Consider the following 22,887-nt stretch of genomic DNA (forward strand, 5'->3'; position numbering starts at 1 on the left):
ATTCGTGAGACGTTTGTCCACTTTCCACTTCGTCTCTTAATTGTCTTACTACTGCATCATTTTCTTGAACTTGCTGAATCTCTTCAATCCATCCTTGCATCGTGATGACCGACATGTGATGAATCTATGGCATCCTACTCAATGCATCTGGTAGTGTGTGCAACTTCCCCTTCTTATGCACAATTTCTATATCAAACTCTGCCAACATGTCTTGCCACCGTATTTGTTTTGCTGATAGTCTTGGTTGTGATTGAAAGTATTGCAATGATATGTTATCAGTCACTACCTTTGTGAATTTTTCTTGCACATAATGCCTCCACTTCCGTAGTGCATATACTACAATGAGCATTTCTTTCTCGTGGGTAGGCCATCTACTTTCTATTTCTGAAAACTTTATTGACTCGTATGCAATTGGATGACCATCCTGCATAACGACCGCCCCATACGCGTAATCTGATGCATCAGTATGAATTTCAAAAGGCCTAGTGAAATCCGGCAATTTCAACGCTGATTGAGAACACACTGCCTCCTTCAACTAGTCAAAAGCATGTTGTTCTATTTCAGACCACTTAAATGCTTGTGAGCCTTTGATAAGATTTGTGAGTGGAGCAGCAATTGCACTAAAATTCTTAATAAACTTACTTGACGTATTGTACAAAACCAATGAATTGTTGTCACTCAATTACTTTAGTGGGACGTGGCCATTTCCGAACCGCTTCCACCTTAGCGGGATGCATCTTTAGCCCATCTCTTCCTACTCAGAATTTGAGAAACTCTAGCTCTCCTACTGCAAATTCGCATTTCTCGGCTTTGGCGTACACTTGATGCTCCCGTAATCTTTGTAGAACGTGGGTGACATGTTGTTTATGCTCTTCCAACGACTTGCTAAAAATCAGCAGATCATCAATATAAATAATAACAAATTTATCCAAATAATCTCGAAATATTTCATTCCCAAGTCTACAAAAGGTTCCTAGTGCTCCGGTTAAGCCAAAACTCATCACAAGCTACTCAAAACTTCCATATCTCATTCTAAAGGCTGTTTTCTCAATATCTTTTGTAGCTATTCAGATCTGGTGATATCCGGATCGTAAATCAATGCTAGAGAATTATTGGGCTCCTTGTAACTGATCCAGTAGGTCGGGTATTAAAGGTGATGGATACTTACTGAGTGATCTTATTGAGTGATCTATAATCCATACACATGTGTAGTGTGCCGTCTTTCTTAGCCACAAAAATTATTGGTGCATCGTAAGGTGAGTTGCTTGGTTGGATAAATCCACATGCTTCCAACTCTTGCAATTGTTGTTTTAGCTTTTCTAATTGAGTAGCACTCATGCGATATGGTGCTTTGGCAGGTGGTGTGCTTCATGGTATGATCTGAATTTTATGGTCAATCGCTCTTTGTGGTGGCACCCAGTTGGATCTTACTTGTTGTCGATTTTGGCTTCGTGATCAGGGCCGTACAGAGAAAAAGTTAGCCGCCCTTCCTCACAGCTCTACGTGCCACCTTTGTTGTACATAGCCTTGCTACCATGGATGTTGCTTTTGGCTTTGTATCCCCTCTGTGCTTTCTGTGCATGCTCACAATCACCCTTCCTTTTCCATACTCATTATTCAACAAAAGTTTATCCACTTTCTTGCCAAATTGGTTAATGACAAATTTATCAATCCATTCCAGGCCCAAAATTACCTCAAAACCATCCATGTCGACTACCAAAAAGGATGTTTGGCCTGTCCATTCCTCTACTTCTATCAAGACATCAACTACTAATGCACATGCATTTGTGAACCCCTGCACAAAGTTTATGGACTGATTGATTAATGGTCGTAGTTCCAATCCCCACCTCTTGGCACATGTAGGCGTGATAAAGTTGTGGGTTGCCCCATTGTCCACCATGGCTTCGCAGGTGTACCCGTTAAATTTTATGTTAAGGAATAAGTTACTTGTATTGTTGAGTTTGATTGTGAGACATGTAGGCCGTGTTGTGATAGCACCTGCACTCACTATGGCTTCTTTTTCATCGTCCTCATATTGTGCTACTATGGCATCCATATCTGGCTCTACTCCCTCTATTTCTGAAAGGTTGAGTTGGGAAGTGGCTGCTCTCATTGGGAATTGTTTCTTCTTAGGGCATTCGGACATCAAGTGTGGTCCTCCTCACTTGAAACAACCCCTTCTCACCATTGGGGTACATGGTGATGTTGTTGTCGTATTGCTTGTCGATGATGCTCCACGTCCCATACTAGTCCAACTCGTCCGCGATGGCTCCCCACAAGCGATTCCTCTTCCATTCAAGCTAGTGGTTCCTACCCAATTCCGCTTGCTAAACATACCTCCTTGATTGTTGTAGAATAATCGAGGGCTTCCTTCAATGTCATCTATCCTCTCGGCGATCCTCATGGCTTCTTCGCATGTCTGCGGGTTCATCTTCTCTACCTCCATCCTAATGCAAGGCCTTAATCTAGATAGAAACCCATGAAGCTTGGTAATTTGATGGAGATGCGGTAGCTGCAATGTCACTTGTCTGTACTTCTCTGCATATAAGGTAAGTTGCCCATCCCCTTGCTTTAGCATCTTCCATTCATCCATTATGCGGAGGTGTTCATTTTGTGGGATGAAGTAATGGCACAACTTCCGTTTAAATTCTGTCCAGGGTGTGAATTCAAACATGCTTTCTTCGAACATATACCAGTGTTGCACTAACCCATCCAAAAAACTTGCCGAGACCATTACCCATAGATCGGGTTCTACCTGGCTTTGGACAAGAAACAATCCGGTTTCTCTAATCCACCTTGTGAGTATTACCGAATTCCTCTTCCCTGAATACATTCGAGGCTTGAGAGGCTTGAATGACCCCCAATTATTGCGACGGTCACCCATGTTGCCCGATTCCAACCTCTGTACTAGCTCCTACAGTTTCCCCGACCTGCCTTCTACGTGCCTCCTTCATTGTGTCTCCCCCGTTTGCAAAACCGATCCTTCTTCTTTTCTTGGCAATCTCTTAATCTTCTAAGTCCGTCCTCCCGTTCTCTGCTTCCTTGCCATCTTGCTCACCTTTGGCTTGTGCGGTCTCCCCCAATAGGGATCCCCCTCCATCCCAAAGCTTATCCAAATGGAAACCTTTTCTTCGCCTTCTCTCTGCCATCAATTATGATTACAGCCAAAAAAAGAAAGAAAATATTTCTGTCTTTGTAATTACCTTGACCTTCTCACAACAATTGATGATTACTTGTTTCATTGTATTGGTTTGTTTTGAATGCTTTGCCCTTAGATCTTACTTTGCTCTAATACCAAGTGTTACCACCACCAACACGAATTAACTAAAAAAAACATGGTTTAATTAAAGTAATAATTACACAAACTCCATAAGTACTACTAACTCCCAAAATTGGGGTTTGCCCGTCTAGAAAAATAGGCTTCTATTAAATAGGACTCATTGGAATGTCAAACGTTCACTAACTGAACCGTTTGCACTTCCAAGGTTCTTTATTTCTAGCAGTTTCTATATTTTAGGATACTTAACGGATGTAACAATAAACCTTTATTTTAATTAATTAGTTTTTTTTAAAAACGAATATTTTTATATTTATTATAAAAATATGATTAGTGTGAAGTTCAATTTTTAATGTCAAGATAAAAATATCCATAAATTTTGAGACAATAAAAACTGAGGAATTAATGACCCTTTATTTTATTTTATTTATTTATTAAAATAAAACGAATACTTTTACACTTATTATAAAAATTTATTAGTGTCAAGTCCTTCTTTTAATGTCCCTTTTTATTGTCAAATCCCCTTTTTATTATCCTAGGAAACTAAGAAAGAAGGGAGTTCTTGTTTTTATTTTTGGGTTAAACGAATACTTGACCATGCATTCGTATGCGTATTCGTTTGCATTCGAATGGGAAACCCCACGAATGCGAATATGTCAATCTATGGATACAATATGTCTATAGGAATAGAATAGCTCTCTATTTTGGCTTGGATAAATGATGAACCATCTCTTGATTGTTTTAAAACCTTCAACATAGTTTACTTGCCAATAATTCAATATCATGTGTTATGTTTTTGATATATCATGTTTTTTGTCATCATTCCATTTACAAACTCTCCAACTAGATTTTGAAACACCTGAAAATCACACTTCAATATTAAAACAATACAAATAAATATTCCCTCCAAAAGTCAATGTTTAGAAAAAAATCAACATGAAAATCGCATTCGGAATCTAATTTGAGCACAACATTGCGTTTTCAATCAGATTTTGAAAGGTTTCTTCATTGATTGATCCCTTAAATGTTGATGGATGAGTTGAACTTGTTTAAAATATAATACACATATGATACAACTCACCAAACGCATAATCTTATTAGTATAAGCAATTAAAATATGGTTAATATCCTTTTCATTGTGGCCTCTTCATGTGTCAACCACCTATCAATTCAGTTGATGTTACTTGATGGAAAATTGCTTGATGAATTTGTAATATGTATCTATAAAGTTCTCAAATTTTCTTACTTGAAATGTCATTCTTTTAGAATTTTGTTTACTTTAATGAAATTTTAGAAATATTGATCTTGATCTAGTCAGCTAGATATTTTCCATCATTTATGCATTGATCAAATGAATAATGCAAGAAATTTGATCGTGTATTGACCATTGAACATATCTTTATTCTCAAAATAAAAGGAGAAACATTGTGCTAAATTTTTATTGCAAGTGCTATCTTCAAAGTCTTGAAAACTAAGAATATTTGGATGTCTTTGGCATATCAACTACTTCAACTTGCAAGACATGTGTAAGTGTATTTCTCAATACATAAACTAACATTTCCATCAATGCAATGACTATAACTTTTTAACTTGTTTGTTTATTTAAGGCACAAACAATTGTCCATGCATCTAGTTAGCAAGTTGGGATATGTGCTTTACTATTACATAAATCATATAATGAGAGAGAGACATGCTCATCATGATTAGTCTTTTCATGTTTTGGAAACCTCTTTTAGAAATCTAGCGATAACAATCCTAATTCATTGTAATTTAAAGAGCGTGAACTCCATTTTATCAAATATTAGACGAAGCTCGTGCACAACTTGTTCAAGGATCCACTAAATTGTCAAAGTTGCCTCTCTCATCAACTTTTTCTCTAAAACATAAAGAAAATAAGTGTGGCTCGAGAGGATCAACCAAGTTGTGTATTTTTTGTTCTCATAAAGTTTAATATGTAGCTAGAGTATAGACCATTTAAACAAACCTTAAGAAAACGTATAAGAAATGTTGTGGACAACGGCAAGAAAAAATTGAACTTGACAACATGAAGAAAATAAGTGTGACGGACGTACCATCACTTATACACTCATACACTTACAATCCCATGGATAACACATATGGCACGCCCGTGGGACAGTGCCTCGCATGGGTGAACCCACGTGCCACTATAATAGACACAAACAATGGTCCTTGGACCGGAACTTACGACCGAAACTCCCTCGATCGTCTCCTATCGCGTCAGTCGAAACTCCATCGACACACGAACATAAACTCAATGATAAGAACCTCTCGTTCGATTAGAATATCCCCTAACATGTTAACTTCGGTACTTTCTTTTTGGTCCTACAATGATGTTGTGTGTATGTGTGTTTGTTTTTCTTTTCTTTTATGTGAGTTATCAAGACTTTTGGATCTTCCCTCATGTTTACATGATATTGTGCATATCCGAATCGGTCTTTCTCTTAGATCCAAGGGTGAAATGCCCAATAACCTAGTATGAGAGCACCGAGGTGAAAGATGGAAGGAGGTGTGAGGGGCTTCCCAGGTATCATAGTTCTAAATTCTCAAAACTATGCAGACAGGAAGATAAAGATGGAAGACCTTCTCATAGTCAAAGACCTATACGAGCCAATCGACAGAGCAAAAATACCCACGGGGGTATTAGAGTCTAAATGGAAACTTCTGAATAGGAAGGCGGTGGCCACCATAAGACAATGTGTCGATGTAAGTGTCCTTTTGCATGTGGTGAACGACACAAATGCCTACAAGATGTGGTAGAAGTTGTCATGTCTATATGAGAGGAAGAACGCCCTCAACAAAACATCTTTGACGAGAAAGATTGTGAGGCTGAAATACAGGGGCAAAGAAAGCATAGTGGAGCATGTAAGCACATTCATGGGGTATGTGAACCAACTTGCGGCAACCAAGTTACTCCTTGAGGATGCAATGCAGGCCAGCCTACTACTGTGTACCTTGCCAAACACCTGGGAGAATCTGGTGGTGACTCACAACACCTCGTGCCAAGAAGAGAACTTGTCTCTACAAGCGGTAAATACAAGCATCTTGAACACGGAGACTAGAAGGAAGGAAAAGGGTGTCCTTTCCCAGTCGGAGTCAAACCTGACTCAACATACCGACAGAGGAAGGAACCGACAAAGGAGTCCACAAAGGAGGGACAACTCCCAAGCTGGATCCAAGTCCAAAGGAAAGTTGACATGCTTCTACTGTGGAAAACCTAGACACTTCCAAAAGGTCTATCGACACCTCAAGAAGGAAAAAGGTGTCGGTAATAATGTTGAACCTAGGAAGATTCCTGATGAAAAGGTCACATCATCTATAGCTACAAGTGTAGAGAAGATCTTGTTCATTTGTGAGCCGGCAAGCACAAATCTTGCAAGTGAGGAGTGCACTTGGGTGATCGACTCTAGTGCATCCTTCCATATAACTCCGTCAAGAGAGTGCTTCTCGACTTACACCGCCGGTGTCGTGAAGATGCGCGTGCATGCGTGCTTCGCTTGAGCGGGACCACTGGGGCCACGGACCAAGGAGATAGAAGAGGCGAGGAAGTGGAGATTAAGACAACGATGCGTATGTACGAGTTAGGAAACCAATATCACATTTGAAAAGAACAAATATTTGTATACTCAAGAAGAAGATAGATGTCAAGAAGAATATTATATTATTGATGATGATGATGATGATGATGGTGATTTCACATATTGAACCCCCCCCCCCCCCCCTTACACAAGCCGTACTAGGGGTTTTATAGGTTTGTCCATGCACAAAACCATGGGCTTGGAGCCATGGTTTCTGTGCACATAGTTTTGCTTTGTGATATGTAGAAAACCATGGGCTTAAAACCATGGTTTTGTGTACACGGGTTTGTACGTTTGTTTCTTACGGAATACTGATTATGAGAAAGAAATATAGACCATCTAAAGCACTTAGTAGTAGCTTTAGTGGTAAAGTAATTGCCTCTTACCTTAGAGGTGCAAGGTTCAAATCCTACTTGCAACCCTCTACATGCACTCAATGCCATTGTGACCTAGGTTTATTTATTTTCATTTTTACAAGTATTTGTGAAATGTGTGTCGATCGTCAATTTTTGACTTTTTCTCGCACTAGACATGCCATATCACGACATCCACCCCCACCAAACCGCACATCCTCTGGTATGTGCCAAGAAGAAAAGAGTGATGTGGAAGGGTCAAAGGTGGTTGGTGTTTGATTTCCTCCTTTCTTGCGCCTCGCCCACACGGTCTTTTTGTCGTCTACTTTGAACTGTCGTTGCCATCCGATCCACCATATCATTCGCTCACCTTTTTTATTGCCATGTCTAGCTGCCATAACTCCCTTTGCTCCTCCCGAGCATAACGCTTCATGCCTCGTGCATGTGCCACCTTCATCTCGGCAATCTCCTTGGTCACCTAACTTTCCTTTATCATCATTTCTCGTCTCATGCTTGCCTTTCCTTATGCTCACTAGCCTCGATCGGGTGTCGCGGCTCGTCTACTTCGACCTCCGTCTAGGCCGGTTCAACTTCTGCCTGTCTCGACCAATCAGCTTCTGGCTTGGCCAGCCTTTATCCGGATTCGCATTTGGCCGAATTGGACTCAGACGCTTGACTTTCGTCCGGGTCAGTTTCCATCCGGTTTTCTATTGGGTTGGGCCCGATTGATCAACTCTCGTTCGGGTCGGAAGACCAACCACGTCATCTTCCATCCGAATTGTATTTCGGTTCTTCCTTTCTTCAAGTTATCTGGCTCTTCATCGAAATCTATTGTAGCTTTGTTTTTGGCATCCTTATTGGCCACTGTTCCTCCGTATACACTAACGTCGACCCTCATCTCCTCGCCGCCACCTTCCATCTCTCTGGTCTTATATTCACTCTCGGGCACAACTGCCAAAGTCTCTAGAACCGGTGTGGAGGGATTCCTTCGTATGTGGCCATCCTCATCATCATCATTTCGGTCCTTCGATTTCTAGCCGCCACCTTTCGTCTCTCCGGTCTCACATTGACACTCGGGCACAATTGCTGAAGTCTCAAGAACAATTGTGGGGAGAACCTCGACACCAATGTCACCGTCTTCTCATCCATAGCCATCTTTCGCTCGATGTTGTTATTCGCATTGTCTTCAATATTTTCTTCCCCACCACTTCCCGTCTCTTGGGTCTCATGTTGGCTCTCAGACACAATTGCCCAAGTCTCTAGATCAAGTGTTGGGAAATTCTTGACACGGTCATCCGCCGTGGACTCTTCCATAGCCATCTACGACTCGATGTCGTTCCTCGTGGCTACCGCTTCAATCACATCGACCTCGCACTCTTTACATCCCTTGATCACGCAAGCTTCCCTCATGCTTGCACCTTCATTACTCGATATTTCGGACACAACATGTGTTCCGAAATGCTCGTCCACTCTTAAAGCAACATTTTCCGCTCTTGAGTCTTCGGCCTTTCTCTTGACCGTCGTTCCTCCGTAAGTCGAGAAGGTGGCTTGTTTCACACCTTCTCCCGTGGTACTGTCGTACTGAACCTGGGCCTTCGTATTAGCCGCATCATTAGTCTGAATTTGTCGGGAGGTCTCCTCTTTGTCGATCACCAATTGCCTCGGTTTTCGCTCCTTTTTAAGCTTCTCATTAGCATCACCTTGCACCTTTAAGTTCTTGAATGCTTCTCTCATTAAGGCTTCTATGTTGAGTATCAAATCTTCACTCTTTGAGCTTTCTTCCTTTGGTGGTGGTGTATTGCTACATCCCGTTCTCCTTTGAACATCCCTCATGGGTCGTGTTGTTGTCGACGACAATCTCGTCTTCCTCTCGTCGTGTTGTCGGCATACCCTTTTCACTCCGGCCCAATTTTCAGTGAGGCCGTTCACACCATCGTCGTCCTCAAGTTGGACTCCAATGGCCGTCCTTTTCTTCCGATCAATCGACTTGACGAACATTAAGACTTTATTCGCCCCCACCAATCCTTGTTTCCGCTCCGAGAGTTGAGCGAACCGACACTCAAACTCAATGAATGCATGCATAACACTCTGGTGGGTCTTCCTCGATGACACCCATTGGTCAAACTTGTATAGGCCCCGTCCCTTCGACTCTTCATGATCATATGCCTCTCGTAAAGCTTCTTCGAAGGACACCCACGAATTGTGAGCTTTTTGAAGCACCTTCATATCTTTGTGAATTGGTTCGGCCACCACTCGACAAAAGTACTCTAGCCTCATTGCTTCATTCACACATCTTGAATCCATTTCAGCATTGTAGGTCTCTAGAAAATTTTGGACTTTGCTTCCGTCGAAACAGACGACTCGCTTGACCATGCTTTCAATGGCTTGTTGGGCCACATCTCGTCTTTTCCCTTCTCTTGAAAATTCCGCTATCATCTTTGACATTGCCTCCATGAGATATTCCTCGTCCATCTTCATCCTCCCCTGCCGCTCTTCACGTCGGGTTCACCAAATGACGTCGCAAAGATGCGCGTGTGTGCGTGCTTCGCTTGAGCGGGACTACCGGGGCCACGAACCAAGGAGACAGAAGAGGTGAGGAAGTGGAGATTAAGACGACGATGCGTATGTACGAGTTAGGAAACCAATATCACATTTGAAAAAAACAAATATTTGTATACTCAAGAAGAAGATAGATGTCAAGAAGAATATTATATTATTATTGATGATGATGATGATGATGATGATGATGATGTCAAGCCGTACTAGGGGTTTTATAGGTTTGTCCATGCACAAAACCATGGGCTTGGAGCCATGGTTTCTGTGCACACAGTTTTGCTTTGTGATATGTAGAAAACCATGGGCTTAAAATCGTGGTTTTGTGTACACGGGTTTGTACGTTTGTTTCCTACGGAATACTGAATATGAGAAAGAAATATAGAACATCTAAAGCACTTAGTAGTAGCTTTAGTGGTAAGGTAATTGCCTCTTATCTTGGAGGTGCAAGGTTCAAATCTTACTTGCAACCCTCTACATGCACTCAATGCCATTATGACCTAGGTTTATTTATTTTCATTTTTACAAGTATTTGTGAAATGTGTGTGGATCGTCAATTTTTGACTTTTTCTCGCACTAGACATGCCACATCACGACACCGGGGGCCATGACTATGTAAAGATGGGAGATAATGGAGAGTGCAAGATAGCCAACATTGGAAGTGTAAGCCTGATGATGTCGAGAGGTTGTTGATTGGCATTGAGAGAAGTTTGACATGTCCCCGATATCTGATTGAATCTGATATTGACTGGAAGGTTGGATGACGAAGGCTACAGTGGTAGCTTCCGGAACGACAAGTGGAAGTTCTGTTGTGGAAACCTCATAGTGGCAAGAGCACAGAAAGAGGGCACACTGTATATGATGCATGCCCGACTGTGCAAGTTGGAAGTGAATGTGGCAATCGACTCGAGTGGAGAGTTATGGCATAAGAGACTTTGACACATGAGTGAGAAGGGGATGCATATCTTAGCTGACCAGGAACTCCCAGAAGTGAGAGGAGTGCACTTGGAGAAGTGTGTCGACTGCTTAGTAAGAAAGCAAAATAGAGCCGCATTCCGCTCACTAGAACTGGTACACACGGATGTGTGCTATGTAGATGCTCCATCGCATTGAGGTGGACAATACTTCGTGACATTCATTGATGACTAGAGTCGAACGTTGTGGGCTTTCGTACTAAAGTTGAAGGACCAAGTACTGTCATTTTTTAAGGAATTCCGGGCTAGAGTCGAAAGAGACCCGGGTCGGAAGTTGATAGAGGGCAATTCGAAGAATACTGCAAGGCCCAAGGTATTCGAATTGAATACAATGTACTGAAGACCCTTGAGTTGAATGAGCTTGTAGAGAGGATGAATAGAACTATCATGGAGAGAGTAAGGAGCATGTTGTCGCATGCTAAGCTGTTGAAATCGTATTGGGGTGAGGCGATTTATACAATTGTTTATCTTATCAACAGGTCTCCCTCAGGGCCATTGAAAGGTGATGTCCCACAAAGGGTGTGGACAGGCAAGGATTGTTGAGAACCAAGCTCAACAAAGGTATGTGATGCTTATTGAGAAATAAGCTATAGTAGCTATTAGCTAATTAGCTACTAGTGGACATAAAGGTGAAACATCTATTTAGCTACTGACAGCTTATTAGCTACTGACAATTTATTAGCTGCATATGTAAGTGACTTATATACTTAGGTAAAAAGAAAAAGTATGTAGTAGAGTGAGAGTGTGTGTAGAGAGAACAGAAAAACAGACGAGAGTGAGTTGAGCTCTGCGCGTAATGAAATAGAAGAAGTTTTTTGGTTTGCTACACAAAGGTATGTCTCCTTCCCCTTCCTTTCTATCTTGAGCACTAAACGATCTAGTAGATCACGATCCTTTATGCACACAGAAGAGCCGTAGTGCCTTCGTATATGAGAATATTAGAACAATACAAATCTGAGAAAGGTTGTTTCATTGTTTGCTAATCTGAATAAGAGAGTTGCTTGTTGAAGTAATTGTAGCAAAAGCCCTAATTTGAAAGAGAAAATGACTACAAAAAATGGAAGCGAAATAGTCATAGAAAAGTTGGATAAAAACAATTTCCATGTGTGGAAATTTAGAATGACAAATTTCGTGATGGGAAAAGGATACTGGGATTACATTGAAGGAGACCTAGAAGAGGCTCCAGAGATCCCTGCAGAAAATGCAACTGCTGCAAAGATTAAAGCATTTAAGGAATGGAATGAGGGGGCAAGGAAATTATTGCATTGGCTCTCACTTAGCATCTCAGATTCGATGCTTGGACACATACAGGATGCTATGCTTCCAAAAGAAGCTTGGGATAGTTTGGTAAAACTGTTTTGTTGAGAGATCAAGCTCAACTTAGTTTAGTTAGTTAGTCAAACATGTAACTTCGTAGTTACCTAGATAGAATCTAGTTAGAAGTGTTGACTATAACGCCTTAAATAGGACCTTGTACTTACGTGGGATATTCTAGATCCTCCACTCCTAAGTACATTTAATATAGGACTTACTCCTAAGCCCACCCGACTTCGTGGTTGTGGGTTCGAGACACCAACGACAAAATCCAGCTATCGGCTACCATAATGCCGATACGTAGCACGTACACGTGATCGAAGGAAGAAAAGCAAAAGAAGAGAAGACACAATCAACATGAACACACAAATGGGTAGCTCGCTCCCTAGTGAAAACCTAGACTGGAGAAATTATTCATCTTGGGAGTACAAGATTACCCAATACCTCGTCAGCCAAGGGTATTGGAGCTACATCAAAGACGCACAAGAAAATTGACCCAACTCGAAGAATGCCGACTATGCAACATGGGAGCAAGCGGGAAGTCGAGTCATGTATTGCTTGGCAACATGTGTCCATGACAACATGCTTTGCCACATTCGAGACGCCAAGACGCCCAAAGAGGCATGGGAGAATCTCAAGAAGATTTTCTCCACCAATACGACGGCACGCAAGCTTCAACTCCGGCAAGAGTTGAACAACATACGACAAAAAGATATGCCTGTCTCGGACTACACTGCCAAGATCAAAAGCATTTGCGACTCGCTTGGCTCCATTAAAATAAACGTCGACGAAGACGAGATGGTTCAAGTATGCTTGGGCGGCCTTGCACAATGATTCGATCCATTACGGATGGCAATCTTGGCGAGAGAAAATCCTCCATTCTTCGACCTCCAATCAATGCTATTGGTTGAAGAGAATCATGTCTGAACCAAAAGCAAGACGTCGGAAGGACAAATGTTCTTCTCGAATTCTGACGGTCACTGAGGATGAGGTCACGACGGTAGAAGAGGTCAATTCGACCCATCACACGAAGGGAACTCAAACCTTCACAGAAGCCATCGAGGAACCTTCGAAAGAAGGGGGAGCTTCCACGCCAAACAAGGTCGGCAAACGAGGCCCGCAACTTGCAATTATTGCGGCAATGTCGGCCACTATGAGGCGGAGTGTCGGAAAAAGAGAAGTCAGTCGGCTTCAACAAGTCGACAACTCACAAACTACGCATCGAACTCCGACTACGACAATCGTAGCCGAATGTTGACGAATCACGCATCGAATTCCAACTACGGCGACCGTGGCGAAATGTTCGTAATGAGGCATAGAGCGAACTCTATGTTGGGCTCCAACTCGGAAGACGTGTGGTTCGTCGACTCCAGCACCTCACATCACATGACATCTCACGAAGAGTGGTTTTGTGACTTGCGTACACCGGACCGACCCGGCTTCATAGAGATGGGAGATGACACCACACACCCCATTCAGCACATCGGCAATGTCTCATTCGGGAAAGAAGGCGAACAAACATGCATCAAGAATGACTTGCACGTGCCCACAATAACGAAGAATTTGGTCTCTGTCGGCCAAATCATGGAGCAAGGCATGCAAGTTCGCTTCAACAACGAAGGTTGTTTCATTGAGAAAGATGGCCGACTCATAGCTAAGGGGGGGAGAGACGGCCGAATGTTCATCCTTGATTCGAACGAGGTGAAATCAGCAATGTACACTATAAGTCTCAAAACCGAGACAAGCATCAAGTTGTGGCACAAGAGAATCGGCCGCATAAACATCCAATGGCTTCGAGCAATGCAAACCAAGGGAGTCGTCATCAGACTTTTGACATTCAAGTCGACCGAGTATGCGAAGCGTGTCAACTTGGCAAACAACATCGACTCCCATTCTCGAAGGAGAGCTCTGCAAGCAAAGGCCTCCTCGATGTCATACACTCGTATGTAATATGGGGACCGGCTCAAATGCCGACGATCGGCGGATGCCGATACTACGTAACCTTCATCGACGACTACTCGTGCTACGCGTGGATCTACTCGATGAAGAAGAAGAGAAAAGTGTTCTCCCACTTCCAAAAGCTCAGGGGGCAAATCGAAAAAGAAACCGGTTGGCACATTCGATGCCTACGATCAGATGGAGGAAAGGAGTACTTCTCCAACCAATTCACCTCCTACCTCCAAAGTGAAGGCATTCGGAGAGAGTTCTCGTGCCGACACACACCCCAACAAAATGGAATAGCCGAAAGGAAGATTCGGCAAATACTTGAGGTAGCACGCGCCATGATGCATGAGAATCACATGCCGAATTTCTATTGGGCCGAAGCGGCATCCACGACCGTCTATCTCATGAATCAATGCACCACTAATGGAGTGCATGAGCTAACTCCATACGAGCTCCTCGTCGGAAGGAAGCCAATCCCGTCGCACCTCAAGGTGTTCGGAAGCATTGCGAATGTACGCATCCCGAACGAACAACGACAAAAGCCCGACGCGAAGTTAGAGGAATGTATCCTCATAGGATACTCATCCAAGAAGAATGCATACAAGTGCTACAACCCTTCTACCTGAGCGGTTCGGGTAAGTCGAGACGTAGTCTTCGACGAGTCCGCATCCTGGTACGCACCAGAGACAACTTCGACTCCGACTCCGTTCAACCCGGAATCCGCCGAACAAGAGGAAGAAGATGGAGATCGCTTCGAACACATGTTCGAAGAAAGTCCGATTACGACAAAGCCTAGTGGGCCACAAGAGCCCCCACACGACCCAAGCATGTCGCGAACAATTACAAACTTGGAGAAAGGCAAAGGTAAGATGCCCGAATACGAAGTCGACCACCCTCACGACAATGATTCGGATGGATCGGCTCCCTCACTGGACAGCGAGTTTGGTATACCCATCATGCGTACACCTAGAGTAAAGAAGGCGCTCACATCGGCAAGCGAAAAACTTCGACGCTCTTCTAGAGAGAAGAATCTCGTCACTCGGTTCAGCTACAATAAGTATATGGCTCATCACTATGCCTTCGAGACGAAGGTAGCGGCCGAACAAGAGCCCAAGAGCTCCACCAAAGCGGCTCATAACACACAGTGGGTGGAAGTAGTCGGCCTTCGCCCACAATCTACAAGCCTTCGTCACCAGCTTGAGGGGGAGGACCCATGATTGCCATGGCGAAGAAAGTCGAAGGCCGGATGGAAGCCGCACAGAAGCCGACATCGAAAGCCGAACAACGTCGAAAGCCAAAGCGAATATCGGACGCCTCACACTTGAGCTTGAGGGGGAGTGTTGAGAGATCAAGCTCAACTTAGTTTAGTTAGTTAGTCAACCATGTCACTTCGTAGTTACCTAGATAGACTCTAGTTAGAAATGTTGACTATAACGCCTTAAATAGGACCTTGTACTTAAGTGGGATATTCTAGATCCTCCACTCCTAAGTACATTTAATATAAGACTTACACATTAGTACCTATATTCTACTCACACATGTGCACCTTTGCACATGAGATGTATATATACCTCATTGTGGGTATTTTTGTATTTGAGGATGATGATAATGCTAATTTAATATAGTTACTCATCCCCCATCTTGTGTTCTTCATAAGTGTATTTCTCTCTCTCTCTCTCTCTCTCTCTTCCTCTCACACACATACACACACATATCACTTAATCTTCTGCTTATCAACTAATCACATAATTAGGTACTAATTAATCCTTGCTTAGTTACTTACCTAATTCTTAACATGGTATCAGAGCATGTGGTTTAGAAAATCCACTAAGCCCACCCGACTCCATGATTGTGGGTTTGAGAAGCTGACGACAAAATTCGGCTATCGGCTACCGTAGTACCGATACGTAGCACGTACACATGATTGAAGGAAGAAAATGAAATGAAGAGAAGACACAATCAACATGAACACACAAATGGGTAGCTCGCTGCCTAGTGAAAAGCTAGACCGGAGCAATTATTCATCTTGGGAGCCCAAGATGACCCAATACCTCGTCGGGCAAGGGTATTAGAGCTACATCAAAGGCGCACAAGAAAATTGACCCAACTCGAAGAATGCCGACTATGCAACATGTTTAGGTACTAATCACATAATTAGGTACTAATTAATCCTTGCTTAATTACTTACTTAATTCTTAACATGTTTGCAGTGAACACAAAGGCTAAAAAGCTTCAGTTGAAGACTGAGCTAAAGACCTTGGAAAAAGGTAAGATGTCAGTGAATGAGTATGCTCTGAAAATAAAGAGCATATGTGAATCACTTGATTCTATTAATGTGAATGTAGAAGATGATGATAAGGTGGAAATATGCTTAAGAGGGTTAGGAGCTCAATATAAAAGCTTTAAAACATCTATTCTCACAAGGGATAGCATCCCTAGTTTTCTAGATCTAGTTTCAATGCTTGTAGTGGAAGAAAGAAATCAGATGGATGATGTAATCAAAGGAAACTCTGAGACTGAGGGGAAACCCCTCTACAATAGTGCTGGAAGAGGCCATGGAAAATTTGGTTCAGCTAGAACCAACAACAATTATCAAGGAAGAGGACAACAGGTTGTACGAGGAAGAGGACAACAGGCTGTACGAGGAAGAAACAAGATCAAAGGCAGGGGGAGCAATCGAGGTAGAGGTAAGCAAACTCATTTGAATGATGATGGCTATTGGTACTGTGGAAAACTAGGCCATACACAGGCAGAATGCTATAAAAAGCAAAATGATGAAAAAAGTTGGAAGAGACAACATAATAATTATGCTTCAACTAGTGAAGACTATGATAAAGATGGTGCATTTGTGGTGCAACATGAAACAACAACAGTGGTTGAATGTTCATAGAGATGTAATGATGATTTTATGTGGTATGTAGATTTTGGGGCATCTAATCATATGACAGGACATGCAAATTGGTTTGACAGTTTAAGGGAACCAGAGATTCCTGGTTATGTACAGATTGGTGATAACACCACTCATACAATCTAGCATGTTGGAGATATCCCATTGTGGGAAGACAAAGGAAAAACAAAGTATATGCTGAACGTGATGCATGTTCCAAACCTTGCAAAAAACTTATTTCTGTTGGACAAATAGTAGAGCAAGGAATGCAAGTTAAGTTTAAGCAAAGTGGATGCTTTATAGAGAAACAGGGAAAGCTTATTGCAAAAGGAAAATGACAAGGAAGGATGTTTGTGTTAGATGTGGATATGCCTAAAAATATTACAGCCATGATTGCAAAAGGAATGAGTGTAATCTCAGATGTGGAAATGTGGCATAAAAGAATCAGTCACATAAGTATGCAAACCTGGAAAATATGTTGAGGAAAATTGCAATGGCTGGACTGCCTAAGTTGAAAGACCGTGAGATGAGCAAAATATGTGAAGCATGCCAATATGGAAAGCAAAACAGGTTACCTTTCCCTCATGAAAGACATGTAAGCAAAAATTTGTTGGATTTGGTACATATGGATGTATGGGGACCAACAAAAAATGTATCAATAAGTGGATGTAAGTTTTATGTAACATTTATTGATGATTGCTCAAGGAAAACATGGGTTTACTTCATGAAAGAAAAAAGTGAAGTATTTGATTGTTTCCGTAAGTTTAAATGCATGGTAGAAAAGTAGGCTGGAACTAGAATAAAATGTTTAAGATCTGATGGAGGAGGAGAATACTTCTCCAATGAATTTTCTGATTTTCTATGCAATCAAGGAATAAGGAGACAGTTTACACGTAGATATACTCCACAACAAAATGGAGTTGCTGAGAGAAAAAACAGAACTTTGGTGAACACAGCAAGGGCTTTAATGACAGAAAAAAATATTTCATTGTATTACTGGGGAGAAGCTGTAAACACAACAAACTATATCCTAAATAGATGTATAACATCTGGAGTGCATGAAGTAACTCCTGAAGAATGTTTCTATGGTAGGAAGCCTAGTCTAGAACACTTAAAAGTGTTTGGATGCCTTGCCTATGTTCATGTACCTACTGAAGTAAGAAGTAAGCTTGATCCAAAAGCTGAAAAATGTGTTCTTGTTGGATATTCAGAGGAGCAAAAAGGGTATAAATGCTATAACCCTTTGACAAAAAAGATTGTGGTAAGCCGTGATGTAATATTTGATGAGTTGGGCAGTTGGTACAACCCAAAACAAAACGTAGAAACTGATGAAGACTGTGAAAATGAAGACAGAGAAAAATCTGAAAATGGAAGAGATTGCCATTGAAATGGAAGCAATGTTGGACAACAAACTTTAACATCGATAGAATGTACTGGACCATCTGGAAGCTCAGGTAGTAAATTTGATTCAAATGCATGGAGTGGAAAAAATGCAAGATAAAAAAAATATGACGATAAAAAGGGAAAACAGAAGATGCTAGAATATGAAATGCTTGATGATGGGTCTAGAAACATGGAAGATGTAGATTCAGATACATTATTGGATGATGAGCTTGGTATACGAGCCTTGAAAATCCCTGGTATGGAAAAAGCAATGAAGGATGCAAATCAAAAACTGAGAAGATCAAATAGAGAGAAAAAGACTGTTGAAAGATTTGGTTATGACACATATATGGCTATGCAATATGCATACATGTCTAAAGTAGTACAAATCCCGGATCCAAACAGTTTTGATGAAGCAAAATCTGATAAGAAATGGGTGAATGCAATGAAAGAAGAAATAGATGCATTGGCTGAAAATAGATAATGGGATTTGGTAAAGTCACCGAAAGGAAAAAATGTTGTAGGTCGCAAATGGGTCTACAAGACAAAGCATGATTCCAATGGAAATGTTAGTAGACATAAAGCAAGACTTGTGGCAAAGGGATATGCCCAGATGCAAGGAATTGATTATGATGAAACATTTGCACCGGTTGCAAAGATGGCAACATTGAGAACACTACTTGTTGTGAGTGCAACCAAAAGATGGGTTCTGCACCATATGGATGTAAAAGATGCCTTTTTTACATGGTAACTTAGAAGAAGAAGTGTATATGTGTCAACCACCAGGTTTTGAAGATAAGAAGCATCCAGAATATGTATGTAGGCTTAAAAAGGCTCTCTATGCATTGAAACAAGCACCAAGGGCATGGCATAAAGAACTTTCAGAATCTCTGAAAAAATTTGCTTCCAAAATGTTAAAGGTTGATCCATCATTGTATGTAAAAAGGATAAATGATTGCATTGTTGTTATTTTGATTTATGTTGATGATTTAATCATTGGAGGTGATTCCATGGATGAAATAAGCAAGCTGAAAAAAAAATCTTGAAATGCAATTTCATATGAAGGATTTGGGAGAGTTGAGATACTTTTTTGGCATTGAGATGATCAGATCTGAAAGTGGTATATATATGTTGCAAAAATAGTATGCAAAAACTATGTTGAAGAAGTATGGTATGCTTGGATGCAAACCTATTGGTGTATCACTAGATAAGAACTACAAATTGAGGGTTGATTTGGGAGCCAAAATAGAAGATGTAAACATGTACAGGTCTATGGTGGGAACCTCGTATATTTGACTATAACCAGACCTGATTTGAGTTATGTAGTTGGATTAGTCAGCCAGTTTATGCAATAGCCAACAAAGCCACACTTGGACTACATTAGAAGAATCTTGAGGTATGTAAAAGCTACTCAGAACTATGGATTGTTTTACAAGACTGATCTGGGCATAAAGTTGGAAGGATATACAGATGTTGATTGGGCTAGAAGCCAAACTGATAGAAGATCCACAAGTGTATATATGTTTACATTGGGAAGTGCAACTATTTCATGAAGTAGCAAGAAACAAGCTATTATTGCACTATCAAGTACTGAAGCTGAATATAGAGGAGCTACAATAGCTACCTGTGAAGAGGTATAGATCAGACGACTGCTTGCTGATTTGGGAGAATATATGGATGGTGTTGTCACAATTTGGTGTGACAATATGAGCAACATTCAGCTCGCAAAAAACCCAGTGTTCCATGCAAGAACAAAGCACATTGAAGTGCGTTATCACTTTGTTAGAGAAAATATGATTGATGGAGAAGTGGATCTGTTGTATGTAAGTACAAATCAGCAAGTGACTGATATTCTTACGAAGGGATTGAGCATGGAAAAACATACACAGTTTAGAGACATGATGGGAGTTATAACCATCGGCATGGTAGTTGAAAATGTTAGGATTTCGGTCCTTCCGGATGGGATATGAGTACCCGGCAAGGAAGACCTGGTGAGAACCGGATGATGCAAACCCGTTGAGAACCGGATGACGAGTACCCGGCAAGGAAGAGCCGGTGAGAACTGGATGTTGCAGGCCCGGTGAGAACCTCTCACCAGATGAAGGGACATATATGTAGATATGTTTCTGAGAGCCCATTGGGGCTATATCTGTAAATAGTCCCAATGTCATATTAGTATAAATATGACCTAGGGCAAACATTGTGTGTGTGTATTATAGTTGTTGTCATCGTATAGTGTTATTTTGTGTAACGATTGTACAGAGAGTGAGAGAGACAACGCGATACAGAGCATGCCTCTGTTATAACCGCCGCCAGGCGAAGATTGTGAGCAAGAGGTCGTTGCCTTTGTGCTCCCTGTTGTATTACTTGACATAGTGATAGTTTGGAGTCTGTGGACTATCGTCGTTTTTTCCCTCTCAGGGCTTTCCACGTTAACATCCTGTGTATTCTCTTTTTGTTTGTGTACTTACCTCCATTCCCATTTCTTCTGCGTTTGATTGTCATCAAGTGATCTACGCTTCGGTTGTGGCTGGAGATTATTCCGCATATTTCTCGTCAAACTGGTATCAGAGCGAAACGACACAGAAAAATGGACGATTCATTGGGAGGCATGTTCAAGCTCACCGGCTCCAACTACTCAATGTGGAAGTTGAAGATGAGGGGCATGCTCGTGGTTAAAGATCTTTGGTTGCCGGTTCAGTTCGGGGACAAGAGACCAGACAAGATTGATGCCACGATATGGGAGGTGATGCACATGAAGACAACGGCGTACATACGGTGCTTCATCGACATGAGTCTATACAACAACTTCAATGAAGAGAGCAAGGCTCATGAGATCTGGGAGAAGATTGGCATTATGTTTCAGAACAAAAATGTTGTTAATCATGTTTTGGTATTTCGAAAGCTAGTAAGACTCCGGTAACAAGATGGCTACAACATGGCGGAGCACATGAATGCCTTCCAGGGGCTGATCCACCAGGCAACATCATTGGAAGTACCTCTCGCCGATGAGGTACTAGCACTACTCCTGCTCGGTTCCCTCCCAGATAGCTAGGAGACGTTGGTTGTCACTTTGGGCAACGCCGGGCCGGAAGGGAAACGGTTATCCCTAGCAAGAGTGAAGTCGAGCTTGTTAGACGAGGAGGCGCATCAGAAAGACAAGGATACGAGCTCCGACTCCAAAGCTCTCCTTACCGAATAGGAATGCGGAAGACAAAGGAACCGTAGTCCTGAGAACCGGGAAAAGTCAGGGACACGGTCAAAGTCAAGGGGGAGACCTATTTGCTTCTATTGCGGCAAGCTGGGACACTTCCAGAAGAACTGTCGGCACTTCCGAAAAGACAAGGAAACCGAAGGTACCGATTCAAAGCGGACACCCGACCGGAACGGTAAAGACCGGAGGGGACCGCACCAAAGGGGAACGACGACAATCGCGGCAAGTGAAGAAGTGTTGATGCTCATCACCGAGGAGAGTGAGTTGAACCTTGCTGGCGACGAGACAACGTGGGTTGTCGATTCTAGAGCATCGTTCCACCTTCTCATCCTACACAGTCGGTGATCACAGCTGTGTCCGGATGGGGAATGAAGGTACATGCCGAATTGTCGGCATAGGAGACGTGTGGTTGACAACACCAACTGGATGCAAGCTGCTCCTGAAGGATGTCCGACACGTTCCGGAGGTTCGACTAAACCTGATATCAACCGGTCGGCTAGATGATGAAGGCTACATGGGTAGCATCCGGAACGGAGTCATGAAATTTCGCAAAGGGAGCCTGATAGTGGCTCGGGCCTGGAAGGTCAACACGTTGTACTTGATGAATGCCCGGTTATGCCTGGAAGAAGTGAACGTGGCATCCGACACTGCCAGTGAATTGTGGCACAAGAGACTGTGTCACATGAGCGTGAAGGGGATGAAGAGGCTTGCCGATGACAACCTCATTCCGGTGAAGAACGTGCATCTTGAGAGGTGCACCGACTGCCTAGCCGGTATGCAAAACCGGACCTCCTTTTGATCAAGGCCACCGATGAGACGTAATGCACCATTGGAGTTGGTGCATACCGATGTGTGTCAAGTGGACACAAAGTCCCATGCCGGAGCACAGTACTTCATGACGTTCATAGATGACCATTGTAGAAGGTTGTGGGCCACACCGTTGAAGACGAAGAATCAGGTGTTATCCGTCTTCAAGGAGCTCCACGCAAGAGTGGAAAGAGAAACCAGACGGAAGCTGAAGGCTGTTCGAGCAGATAACGGAGGAGAATATCGGGGGCAGTTCGAGGAGTACTGCTGCTTGAAGGGAATCCGGCTCGAATTTACCATGCCGAAGACGTCGGAACTAAATGCGTTGGCCGAGAGGATGAACCCGACCATAATGGAGAGGGTCCGGAGTATCCTAGTACATGCTAATCTACCCAAGAAGTTTTGGGCTGAGGCGCTGTCGACAACAACGTATGTGATAAACAGATCACCCTCAGTGCCCTTTGATGGAGACACGCCGCAAAAGGTGTGGACCGGTAAGGAAGTGTCCTACCGACATCTGAAGGTGTTCGGGTGTCTCGTGTACATGCATGTTGCTAAGCACCGGAGAGGAAAGTTGGATCCAAA

Source organism: Azolla caroliniana, unplaced genomic scaffold, assembly GCF_043228905.1.
Source record: "Azolla caroliniana isolate FFs.n. ecotype wild unplaced genomic scaffold, voAzoCaro1.0.p SCAF_13, whole genome shotgun sequence".
Taxonomy (NCBI): Eukaryota; Viridiplantae; Streptophyta; class Polypodiopsida; order Salviniales; family Salviniaceae; genus Azolla; species Azolla caroliniana.